We start from the raw sequence: 12,500 nt of genomic DNA on the forward strand, positions 1-12,500 counted from the left end.
TCAGTCGTTTCATTAGATGGTATTGTTGCATCTACTATTTGGACTGGTGTATTATCTCTCTGGGGAGTGATTGTGTGGGTGTGAGTGCCCACAGGTATGGCTGGGTGTCTGAAGGCTGAAGTTGTAGATCTACGGAGGAGCCGGTAGGCAGTCCTTGTGTGCTGCTGCCGTTGCCCTGCTCTGCTAGAGGATCGGGGAAAATGCTGATCTCGGAGTTTGATGAACAAAAAGGGGGGGGGGGGGAGGAATCCTTAGTTCAAGGAAGGGAAGGGAAGCTAAGGGTAGCTTGCTACCTAGAAATTGAAGTGAGATGGAGTAAAAAAGTAGGGGGGCGAGACCCCTTGCTTTGTTTTCTTTGGCATAGCTGGTTGGAAGGTGCGGATTATTTTTTTGGAACTGAAGCCAGGTTGGTTTGGTAGGAGGCACCTTTTTTCGCCTGCTAGGGATTATCATAGCAGGCATGAGCCCGCTATAATAGCCTATTGCAGGTAAGACCCTCGCCTGCCTCCCTTCCAGTTCCTAGGAGCGTTTATTAGTGGGAGTGTTCTGGGCCACCACGGGTGATTTGCTTGCGTGTGTGTGTTTGTCTATGATGTCGTAGTTTGTGTTGCCATTGTCTTGTAGGCGGTCCCAGGTTCGTTTGCTTTGTGTGTGTATGCGTATATTCAGTGGCTCTATGTTTGGTGTAGTGATTGTGCGGTGATTCTGTAGCGTATTCTGTCTTGTATAGTGGTGGTGTTTATCCAGTATAGTGCTCTGTTCTGTTTGAATTGCATCTTGAGTTTATGTGATTTAGAGATTACAATCAGTGGAATGGATGTGTATTCGAGTATAGGTCTTACAGTGGCTCTGTAGAGTTTGAGTTTAGTAGATGTTGTGCAGTATGAGAAGCGTTTGAGTTTCTTGAGAGCTGTGCTTACTTGTGTTATTCGGTGTTGTGCGTGTGTGTGAATACCGTTTCTGCTGAAGTGTAAGCCTGGCATGTTTCCCGTGGTTGCATATGGTATATCTGTGTTGTTTATTGTGAGTGGAAGTGGGTTGCGTCTTACCTCTGGTATGACTGTGAATTTGTTTGTGTTGGTTTGTATTTTCCACTTGTTTTCATGGTGTTGATCGTGTTTATGGCTGTTTGTGTGGCTGCTTTCATGATGTTTTTGGATTTGGAGGGTCGTGATATGATTTGTGTGATGTCTGCATATGCGGTGTAGCTGCTGTAGGGTACTGCGGGTGGTAGGTTGGAAGTGTAGAGGATGTAAAGTGTAAAGTGAGAGGACGCTGTCCTGTGGGACTCCACTTCTGTGATGGATGGGAGGGCCTAGGTAAGAACTAAGGCGAATGGAGGCTGTTCTGTTGTCCAGGAAGTTGCATAAGAGGCGTGTGAAGTATGGAGGCAGTTGTAGCTGTGTTATTTTGTATTTGAGGCCGTCATGCCAGACCTTATCAAAGGCCTTGGTGACGTCTCGAAGTATAATGTTGGTTTGGTGCTTGTTTGCGAGACTGAGAATGATCTCGTAAGCGTGGGCGATTGCGCTCCCAGTCTCTCTGTGTGAGCGAAAGCCGTGTTGTCTAGGGTTGTGTATGCAGTTGTATTCAAGGTGTGTTTTAAGTCTGTGTGTGATAATCCTCTCAAGCAACTTCCCGAGAACTTTCAACAGTGTGGGTCGGAAGCTGGTCACCTCATGAGGTGGCTTCCCTTGCTTGGGAATGAGAACAAGTGAGGCCTGTTTGAATTTGGCAGGGAAGTGTCCTGGTGGCAGGGCAGTGTTGAAAATGAGTCTGGAGAGCGTGATGGGTAAAATATGTTGCATGATAAGTTAGTTAACGTTGCTGGCTCCTGGTGTGGTGTTTTGTAATCGCGTGTGTGTGTGTGTGTGTGTGTGTGTGTGTGTGCATGTCCCATGTCTTCAGGTGTGATTGGGTGTGAGAGAGGGTTGTATGGTGTGACTGTGTTGAGTGATATTGTTTGTGCTGGGAGAGTCAGCTGTTGCAGTTGTTATAGTGATTGTGTTACCTCGGTTTCTGTGTAAGGGTCAAATGTTGCCATTTTTAGCAGGGGAGATTTGGAAGTTCTATTGCCAGAACTCCCTGTGGATAGCTTCCACCCCTCTGCTATGTCTGTCTTTTGTCTGTTGGTGTTGTATATGTATGTGATCGTCTGTCTGTTCGATCCTATGAGTCTCCTGTACTTCATCCAGAAGACCTTAGGATCTTTTGTGTTGTTGCATAGTTCTCTTGTGAGCGTTTCCCATTGTTGGTTGCTCATGTGTTTTGTTTTGTTGGTGAGTTGTATTTGAAGTTCTGTGTTCCATCCCTGTGTTTGAGCAAATTCCCGAATGTGTCTGTATTGTATTTTTAGTGTTTTTAGACGATGTGTTTCTCAGTAGTGTACAAGAGTTTTGAATGTTGTTTTAGTAATGTTAGCCTCACGGCAGTCTGTATGTCTGCATACCACTAGTTAAGTTGGTGGTCTATGGTGTGTGTGGGTTGCCCCTCGAGATCTGCAGTGTGTGTGTTCAAATGCTAGTAGTTTAGTTTAACTTTGCTTAGTTTGGTAGTTTAAGTTTTCTTGTGTATTGGCGAGAACTATGTCGGGTGTGGTGGAGATGTTGGCACATATGAATGTGGGGGCGTCTGAGCCGAGGTGAATGAGTTTGCCGTCGGAGATGAGTGAGGCGAGGCCTCGTCCGACGGCATTTGTGTCTCTGTATCCATAAAGTCTGTGGTATGCGTTGAAGTCTCCCATAATGTATGTTGTTTTTCGGTGTCGCAGGAGCCGGAAGAGATCAGGGCGGTTTATGTAAGGTCTACATTGGGGGATGTAGGTGGTGGCGATGTGATGGGTCCGTGAGGAATGTCTATTTCAATGGCCATGGGTTCTGAGGTGAAAGTGTCTAGTATTTTGTTTTGATGTGTTATTTGATAGCAATGGCTATACCGCCATTGCTCTCGTTTGTTTTGTTAGATGTGCATGTGCTGTAGTTTTACTGTTTGTAGGTGTTTGAATGAGTGTGAGTTTATGAGTATGATATTAGGGTCGTGTTGTCTGTACTGGTTGCAGAATTCTTGTCTTCGTCTGCATGAGTGTAATGTGTTGTGTGTTGCAGCCATGGTGTTACTTGGATGTATTGTACTAACCATTCTGTAAGTGTTCAAGATTTGGCTGTTTGATCTTTTCGATCATGTCTGGCTGGATGAAGACGTTTCCTTCGTGCAGGTATTGTGTGATTTTTTGTTCGTGAATGCGGATTTGGTATGTGATGTTTGTGTATATCCATTTAATTGTACCGCGTTGTATCTCGTTGTGTGCCAGTTGTTGTCAGTTAAGGTGTTTGTAGCGTGAGGGCACCGCAGTGGGTGAGTGTGGTTGCACAGGTGATTGTGTGGGTGTGGGAGTTGGTGTTGGTGTTGGTTTCCTTTGTGAAAAGTTCAGTCTCTGGCTCGTCCTGTTTGCCGAGATCTGGTTGACTTGGTGAGACTGTGGAGTGTGTATTAGTGGTCTCAGATAGGTTGCCAGGCAATTGTAGTATTAACTGTGGTTCTTTTTTGTCTTTCTCCTCCTCCTTAATGTCTTTTATCAATGGTTTTAGCCATGCGTTTTGTGTGGCAGCTATTGTTTGTTCTGCTTCCCTTTTAATGGGTATTTCTTTCATTTCTTTTTTTGGCTTTCTCCTCTCTTGCTTTCCCCATTGCCTTCCTTTCTTATGGGGCAAGAGTTTGCCAGAGTTCGGTGTTCTTCACGCAGTTTAGGCTTCTTTTGACCTCTGATTGGCAGTTGTGGGTATTTGACCCGCATTCTGAACATAGTTTAAATTGTTTTCCTTTGTCTGGGCAGTTATTTTGTTAGTGCCTGTAGCAGTAGCAATGCATGCATTGCACTATGTTCGTGAACCGAACGGGTTCTATTTATTTAGGGCTGATGAATATATTGAATAGATAGTCCTTTTTCTTGTATATTCGCAGCTGTCTGGTGGTCCGAGAATTGTATTTTTCATGACGAAGATGTTGCCGATTTTATTGCCTGGGAAGTTTCTTTCGAGTTCTTCTTTGCTATTTTCCGGCGCCTCTTTAACTAACTCTCTATCGAGCTGTTTCAGGACTAGTGTAAGTTTGCTTTTAATTCTGGTGGCATTTGAGGTTCGAAACCTTTGGTCTTAAGCATTTGGTGGTGAGTAGGTCTTCTGCATTTTTCTCCTCTTGGCAGACGATTAACTAGTGGTCATTGGCGGTTATCACTCTTAGGGTCCTGATTTCGGCGTCGAAGAGGGCTTGCAGGAGGGCTTCCCTCTTTGAGAATGAGGTTCGCCAATTGGTTAATTTGATTTTAATTCTCATGGAGACATGAGGTGATGGTGGAGGTGACATGAGACTACGCCACTGACCCAAGGGAGGGCAGGAATTACAGACCCTCTTGAAGGGGCTCTAGAGGTCGTTTGGGTATGCATGTGGTGGTCAGTGAGGACCCTTTTTATAGACCTATCCCTTGCCCTACTCACTGGAGTTGCAGGTTTATGTAGATCTTTTCGATCATGTCTGGCTGGATAAAGACGTTTGCTTCGTACAGGCATTGTGTGATTTTTTTTTGTTCTGCGGTTTCCCTGACCCTGCGGCCTGATCCTCTCAAGAGGAAGAACCGGCGGAGTTAAAGTTAAAGTTTGGTAAGAAGAGTGGGAAGGAAGAATAGGGGATAGGGGAAGGATAGGGGGTGGAAGAAAATGAATTTTAGTAAAAGAAAAAGGAGCTGGGGCTTAACCCAGCATGCAGCTTTGGGTAAAAGATGTAATTTTTTTTTTTGAACGTAGGAAAGTTTATGGGTGGTGTAATCGGGCGCGCGGTACTTCACCTTCGCCACACGAGGCTGCGCGGGAGGGCGGCCGGCCATCTCTCGGTGCACTGGAGGTCGCGCGCTCGCGGCGTACTCGCGGGAAGTGGGTCAGTGGCGGGCGGCCCGGGACCCCTCTATACCAAACAGCAGCGGGATTCTCAGCTAACTGGGGAGGGTGGGAAAAAAAGTTAACAGTTTAGGCACCATCTGTGGTGTGCTCTAAGCACGGCCTCATCGACCGTGGCTCCAAGACTATCCCTCGGCTAACCTTTACTGTTGAAGCAGGTTGAAACTCTGATGTGGTTGCTAATCAGAGGCTGGCCTTTCCCGCCTGTGTCGACAGAAGGTTCCCCTTCGTCGGCCGCGAGACTTACGGAGAGGCGCGGCCCTGGCGGCCACATCACAATTGGATTAATACCACTGGCCGTGACACTTCTTTCCTTAGCTCACATAAATCCGTAATACAAAGGATTTATGGTCCTGACACAAGTACTAGCAGCAAGTGCCACATGCCGGAAACCGAAACCAGTGGGATGGTAGGGCAAGGATAGAGGATGTCGGGTCCAAGCTATTTAAAAAGGATAATGTGAGGTGAGGGTGAGGTAATGGTAGTCACGTATACGTCAGGTGACGTGGTGACAGTATTTAAAATTGGGGATGTGAATCCCGTGACCGGGGGAGATTGAGCTTTATTGGGAAAATTTAAAGGTCACGACATACCAAGAACAAACAAGCAAACTACTTTAACGAAAGGAATGAGAACACAAACAAAAAAGAACAAGAATACAAAACAGCAAAACGAAAGATAGAACAAAAACAAGGGGATAGGGAAAAGGTGAAAGGAAGGAATAGGAGGTGGCTTTAAAGAATGCGGCCAAGCCTAAAAAACTGCATCCACTTCTTCGTCCCATGCCAAGGAAAAAAGATCATGGCCTAATCCCTGTCTCCGGCCGGAACGCAATATGGTGTTGAGTAAATCCTGCCAGTCGGTATGCCAGGCAGGGAGTGTGTCAGTCTGTTTACAGACCAACCTACAGCACTCGATGTTCAAAGGAAGCAGAGAAGCTTCTTCATGGAGTTCAGATGTAAAAAAAATGATTCCAACGTATCACATAGATCCATCTGAGTGCTTTATTCTGAACAAGTTGGAGTTTGTGCTTGTTAGTGTATATGTTTGTGTGAGTGCAAGTGGTGTGTATGTCAGGAGAGGTCGTATTAATGTTTTGTATAGATGCAGCTTCGTGCGTGGGGCCGCACTTTTGAATCGAAAAAAGCGAATGTATGGTTTTCCTTGCCAGCAGCCTTTGAATTACTGTGTAAGTGAAATCGAAAGTATATATATCAAAGGTTAAACCAAGAATGGTACAAGAGGATGTGATTTGGAGAGGGGCTTGTAGTCTATCGGTGTTGAAGTAAATGTTATTGTATGGAGGATTGATTGATTGATTATTTAAAATTATCTGCCGCGTCAACAGCTAAGGTCATTAGCGGTGAACACCTTGTTAGACTGAAAAATATTAAAATATTTAAAACGTTAAAACTCTATCAATAAATGTCATAAATAACAATAAATATTATATTAAAAATCGAAGCATAAATATTATGCTCTAAATGTCTAAAAAAGTATTGCATAAACATTATGCATAACTAAATTTCATTGAAAATATTAGTTTCCCTAAGGAAACTAATAAGACCTTCTATGTCACAGTCCTCCCCCAATACATTTTTTAGTGTATATGGGGGAGACAAGTACCTTCCTCTTTGGTCTGAGAATGTTGCACATCTTTCCATTACATGGGCAACCGTTAATGGCTCTTGGCATTCCTCACAGCGTGTTTCACTTTTAGCCATCATCGGCCCATGAGTCAGTCTTGTGTGCCCGATTCTCAGCCTTGTTATTACAACTTCTACTTGTCGGTTAGGGTGGATGCTGGTCACCCAACTGCCAAGGTCATCTCTAATCTCTCGCAGTTTATTTCTAGAGGTATGCCTCCATTGAATCACAAATCGATGGGATTTACCCCAAACATGGCAGCGACGTCAAGGGGGTGAGCGGGATGTGATTAATAAGAGAATCTCAATTCTAGCTTAAACCCTAGTCCTACATTAATTAACGGACGTAACCGCGGGCCACACCGGCTCAAGCGCGGATCTTTAGGCATATACGCAACCACAAGTAATCAGGCACTCTGACACTATGATAAGGGGAAGATCTCTGGCGCTATATAAAAAATGTAAGTAGTTCGCGTTACAAGCTCCGCTCTAGCGCCGATAGAACGTGTCACCAATGAACATGCAACGGATGCTACACGTTATCCTATAATGTAACAATCTCAAAAACAATCTACAGGAAATGCCAGCGGTTCTCACAATCATTTCACGTGTCAATCACTCAGAGTGAAAGTGGGGTCAGGTCACACAGCTGTCCCAAGCAGATGTGACTGAAATTCTTCACTCGGAGGTCAGGTCAAGACGGAAAATGGGTAGTGAGAAAGAATAATGATATGATGTTCATGAAAACAGTAAAATCATGAACGCGCTAAAACGTTGCAATTGAAACAATATACTCTCTAATCACGAGAAAAAATAAACAAATACGTAATAAAAGAACGATATTCCTGTTGTTTGAACCCATACCGTTGATCACACAGTAATGTGATCTGAAGTCAGCAGTGGAGGGCGTACCATTGCTGTCAATTAGCACTTTAACCTAACAAAACCAGCGCGAGCGTAACTGCACATACAGCTTAACACATTTATGGGGAAGATAAAAGAAAGGAAAATGGCCCAAATATGTACTCACAACAGGTTCTGAAGACTTTTGCGTGTTTGGGAGCGATTTGGTTCGAGCGGTAACCAGGTTTCGGAGACTGTGAGTCCATTGTTATGTGCCAAAAGGACACAACTCCCCCGCTGGAACCACTTATGTAAAGGGTATTTAAATGACACCTTAAACATATGGTTTAGCAGGAGTAGTGAAACGGACGGTTGGCTTAACCTCTTTTATTGAGAAGCGTAAGCAACGCAGATATTCACACGGACACAAGTCTTCGTAAGTCTTAGTGCTGGGTCTGCCCGCAGGGGGGGGGGGGGGGGGGCGCGTGGCTGGAGCCAGCCTGACCCGCAGCGGTCGCCAGGACTCTCTGAAAGGACATGGGTCATCCTGAGCCTTAAGTACTGGTGGGTGCTTGGGGCAAGTTGGGGCGCCTGCGGTGAAGCCACGCGTATACTTGCTTCTGTACGCCACGTGGAAGCTATTTCTACATACTTATAGACGGTCACTCTTCCTGATAAAATATATATATATATATATATATATACACATATATATATAATATATATATAATATTTATAATATATAATATATTTATAATATATAATATATTTATAATATATAATATATTTATAATATATAATATATATATGATATATATGATATATATATAATATATATACATAATATATATATATATATATATATATATAATATATATGTGTGTGTGTGTGTGTGTGTGTGTGTGTGTGTGTGTGTGTGTGTGTGTGTGTGTGTGTGTGTGTGCGTGTGCGTGCGTGCGTGCGTGTGTGTGTGTGTGTGCGTGTGTGTGTGTACATTTATGTGTATGTATATGTATATGTAACGTCAGAGAGATATTGGGAGCACCGCTGTCACCAGATGTAACGAGTGACCACCGAAAGCCACCATATGTAAGCGTCTTGGTCTTGGGCGGTCAATGAAAGGGGTCTTAGCTTGCTGGTTTATTGTTGGAAACATATATGAAACGCCACGAGACCCCGTGTCCCTGGGTGGAGCTGGACCCTGTGTGGCGTTTCCTGTCTGCTGTGTCTCCCTTTCGTCTTGCGCATATGCCCTTTTATGCGGCGGTTCCCTTCGAGGGCGGATGTTTATTCCTGTGCGAAAAGAGAAAGCTGGGCAGCACCTGCGTCCTGCTTAAGGAGAAAGGCAGCTGCTTGGACGGAGGTGTGAAGTGTGCCATCCGGTAAGGCTACGTATTGTTGACAGTATATATATATATATATATATATATATATATATATATATATGTGTGTGTGTGTGTGTGTGTGTGTGTGTGTGTGTGTGTGTGTGTGTGTGTGTAAATATATGTATATATAATGCATATATACAAATATTTACATATATGTATGTATATACAGGTATGTATATGTGTGTGTATATATATATATATATATGAATACATGAACTTATGTATTTATATATAAGAATATATATACACATATGTATATAAATATATTTTTTTTTTTTCATTTTTTTTTTTTTTAACAGCCATGTATTTCACTGAAGGACATCGGCCTCTCTCAATTCACTATTGAGAGGTTATATGGCAGTGTCACACTTCCTGATTGGATACCCTTCCTAATCAACCGCGGTTCGGCGCGCTAACACGGGTGCCACGGCGGTGACCTGCGTTTGACTTTTTAAGGCGATGTGTCGTTTTCTAGGGTTCGACCCTGCAGTCAGAGCACAGTCATTTTTACGACTGCCACTGCGGCAGGAAATTGTGTGTGTGTGAGTGGTTGTGAGTTTTTAAATGTATTTAATATGTACATATACACCCATATATCCAGACATACAAATACAGAGTGGGTATATGTAAATATGTACGTATTACTATACGGGTGTGTGTGTGTGTGTCCGTAACTTCATCTTTTCAAACCATTTAGCGGTATACAAAAGGGGTCCAACCACTGGTCATGGCTTCGTTTCCCTCTTCGTTTCCGATTCTGTCATTGCAGAATCGGAAATTGGAACCGCGCGGCAGAGAACGCCAGGTCGGGGCTCTTCCTCCCGATCCGTCCGGCACGAAGCAATTTCTTTCTACTGGACTTTTGTTGCAGTTACATGCTCAGACCCTCAGCACTGTTCACTCCTTATAATAGGAGGGGGAGGGGGAGTGAGTCAGTGAAATAGATAGATAGATATAGATATTTAAAGGGAAAGATAGAGTCAGATATATATATATATATATGTATATATATAAGTATATATATATATATATATATATATATATATATATTTATTTGTATATATGTACATGTACACACACACACACACACACACACACACACACACACACACACACACATATCTATATAGTGAGAGAGAGGGGGGGGGGGGGGGCAAGAGAGAGAAAGAAAAGAGAAAGAGAAAGAAAGAGAGTGGGAAAGACAAACAAGCAGAAAAAGAGAGACAGACAGACAGAGACAAAAAAAGGTTTCCCTTTAAACTCAAAATTTGCCTATTTTGTTCAGAACTACCACCCTGAGAGAACAGACAATTGGAAATATACCCTTATTCCTAGAGAGCGACGTCTCCGGCATGAATTCATGCAAGACGATCATGGTAATGTACTGGGCGGAGAGAGGCAAATATCATTGCTTTGTTAATGAGAATAAGATGATATTAAGGAGGAAAAAACTTATTGCTCTTTTCCTTTATAAATACTTGCGTCTCACCCTGACCGCAAAAGGAGAAACACTGAAGCCGGTAAATTCAGACAATTAAGAAAAAGAAGCACAAGGAAAGAGCTGTGCAAATTTTACTCCGGGGTTCCAAAGAGACGACCGAAATGGAGTTTGAGAAAGGGAGGAACAGGAAAGAAATCGAGAAAGAAAGAGAAGAGGGAAATATCGACTGTGTAAAAGAAAAGAGGAGGTTGAGAGAGAGAGGGGGGGGGGGGGGGGCGAGGGAGACAGAGATAGAGAAGTATCCGAATGTAGTTCTTTCTTACACTAATTCTTTATTTTTCTTGGATTTGATGAATGAGCAAACTATCATTTGTGTGTAATATGCAGATCTGTCAGTCATACCTTCGCAGAACCTTCTTGGATTTAACCTCGGCGTTTATCTAAAATTTAGTTTTATTTAAGTGGTATTAAAATCAACCACATCCCTTCGATATCCCATAATGAAGGCAATCTACCGTACTTACAGAGGTCAGGCTTCATATGTTTTACTTAATTAAGAATCTCTATTTTGATCTCTAGTGTGGCCAGCGATAAAATGTGGTCTACATTTTTGTTATGACTTTTACTAATGAAACATTATGGGTTCATGCGAGAGTCTGCTTCAGCACTTGTTAGTTCACTGTGTATGTGTGTTAATGGTTATGTATTATAGATAAGCAAAATAGGGGAGAGGATAGAAAGAGAGGATTGTAGTGTGCATGCTTCCATTCAATGCCTTTCTCTCATTTGCGCGGATGTGAATGTGTTTGCATAAATATGTTATGTATATGTATGTATATACTTGCAAAATATGCATATGCAAACGCACATATACCTATCTGAATATATAATGAGTTTTACTTCATGCAATATTCAGGGAGAGAAAAAAAGATTACTTCCAACAAAAAAATCTCTCAACCTGACGTCAACAAAGACGACATCTCTCCTCGCAAAAACTCGTAATATATTTCAGAAAAGAAAATTTGAAGACCCAGCCCTGATAAATTAATTTTTACTTCTGCCTCAGCGACTTTGCTGGAGGAGATTAATTACGCTTTTCATTCTGCATTTTCCTCGCAAGACTGAGCTCCAATTGCTTTCTTAGATTCGCTGCAATGACACTCTTGAAGACGCGTGCAGTCGCAGCCTAAGTAAGTAGGGGAAAGGGACGGGGACGACATAGAAGGAAGCATTTAGGTTTTAAAGTTTTTCTGGCCACAGGATACAAGCTCAAGGTGGTAAGATAGGCAGTTCTATTAATGAGTATATATTTTAGAGAAACTGCAGTGTTTAGAGTTTCCGTAACGCATAACAACTGCCTATCAGTTTATAAATTCATTCTGTAACTTCCATCTCTAGCTACCAGCATACTGTCCAGTATATTCATCAACATGTTAGCAAAAAGCAACGAAAAAGGTGACTGAAAAAAACAACAATACCGGATGAAAGTCGCCAGTCATAATCACCGTAAGGATGATTAGCACGATCCGGGAGAAGTCTGGTCGAGAGCCACAAAGACGAACGGTTGTCATGTTTTATTGAAGGTCTATTCTTAGAGCGTACACTCCAAGAAATCCAAGAAAAGTAAATATGTCAAAAGTACGCTTGCGACTCGTTAAGAAAACCTTTCCAAAATGCCAGAGTATTCGGGTGGAGTTTTGAAAATTAATTGTGCGATGATGGACGACTTAGACGAAGTTTTTACTTGTTTTGAGTATCATCTAACCACGAAAATAGAAAGAAAAAAAATATCACTCATCGCTTACTCATGTTTACATTCGCCAGAGCAAAACCATGGCAGCAAGCGGACGTTTTCTCTGGAAGTCAAGTTATAGCTTGCCCTTCTGCGTCCCCCGAAGAAAAGGCCTTCAGATGTTTGTCTCAGGATCCTGTGGTAGTGAGATAAGATTTGTGTGCTTAGTCAGTGGCAATTTTTATCTTTTCTATTATTGGAATTGCGTTAAAAACGCTTACAAATTTCAATTTTTCATAGAAAACTTCTCTGCAAATCATCCCCTGGGTAACAAGACTCTGGGAAATCGCAGGTAAGAAGCGTTACACAATCTCCATAACATAAGTTTCTTGGTTGAATGAAATACAAGTCTTTGGAAGATCTGGAATTGCATTTTCCATTTGTATGACAGTCATTCTTTATGGAGAAGAATCGTACTCAAATTGTAAATTTTGCAAATTA

Source organism: Penaeus chinensis, chromosome 40 (genome assembly GCF_019202785.1).
Source record: "Penaeus chinensis breed Huanghai No. 1 chromosome 40, ASM1920278v2, whole genome shotgun sequence".
NCBI lineage: Eukaryota > Metazoa > Arthropoda > Malacostraca > Decapoda > Penaeidae > Penaeus > Penaeus chinensis.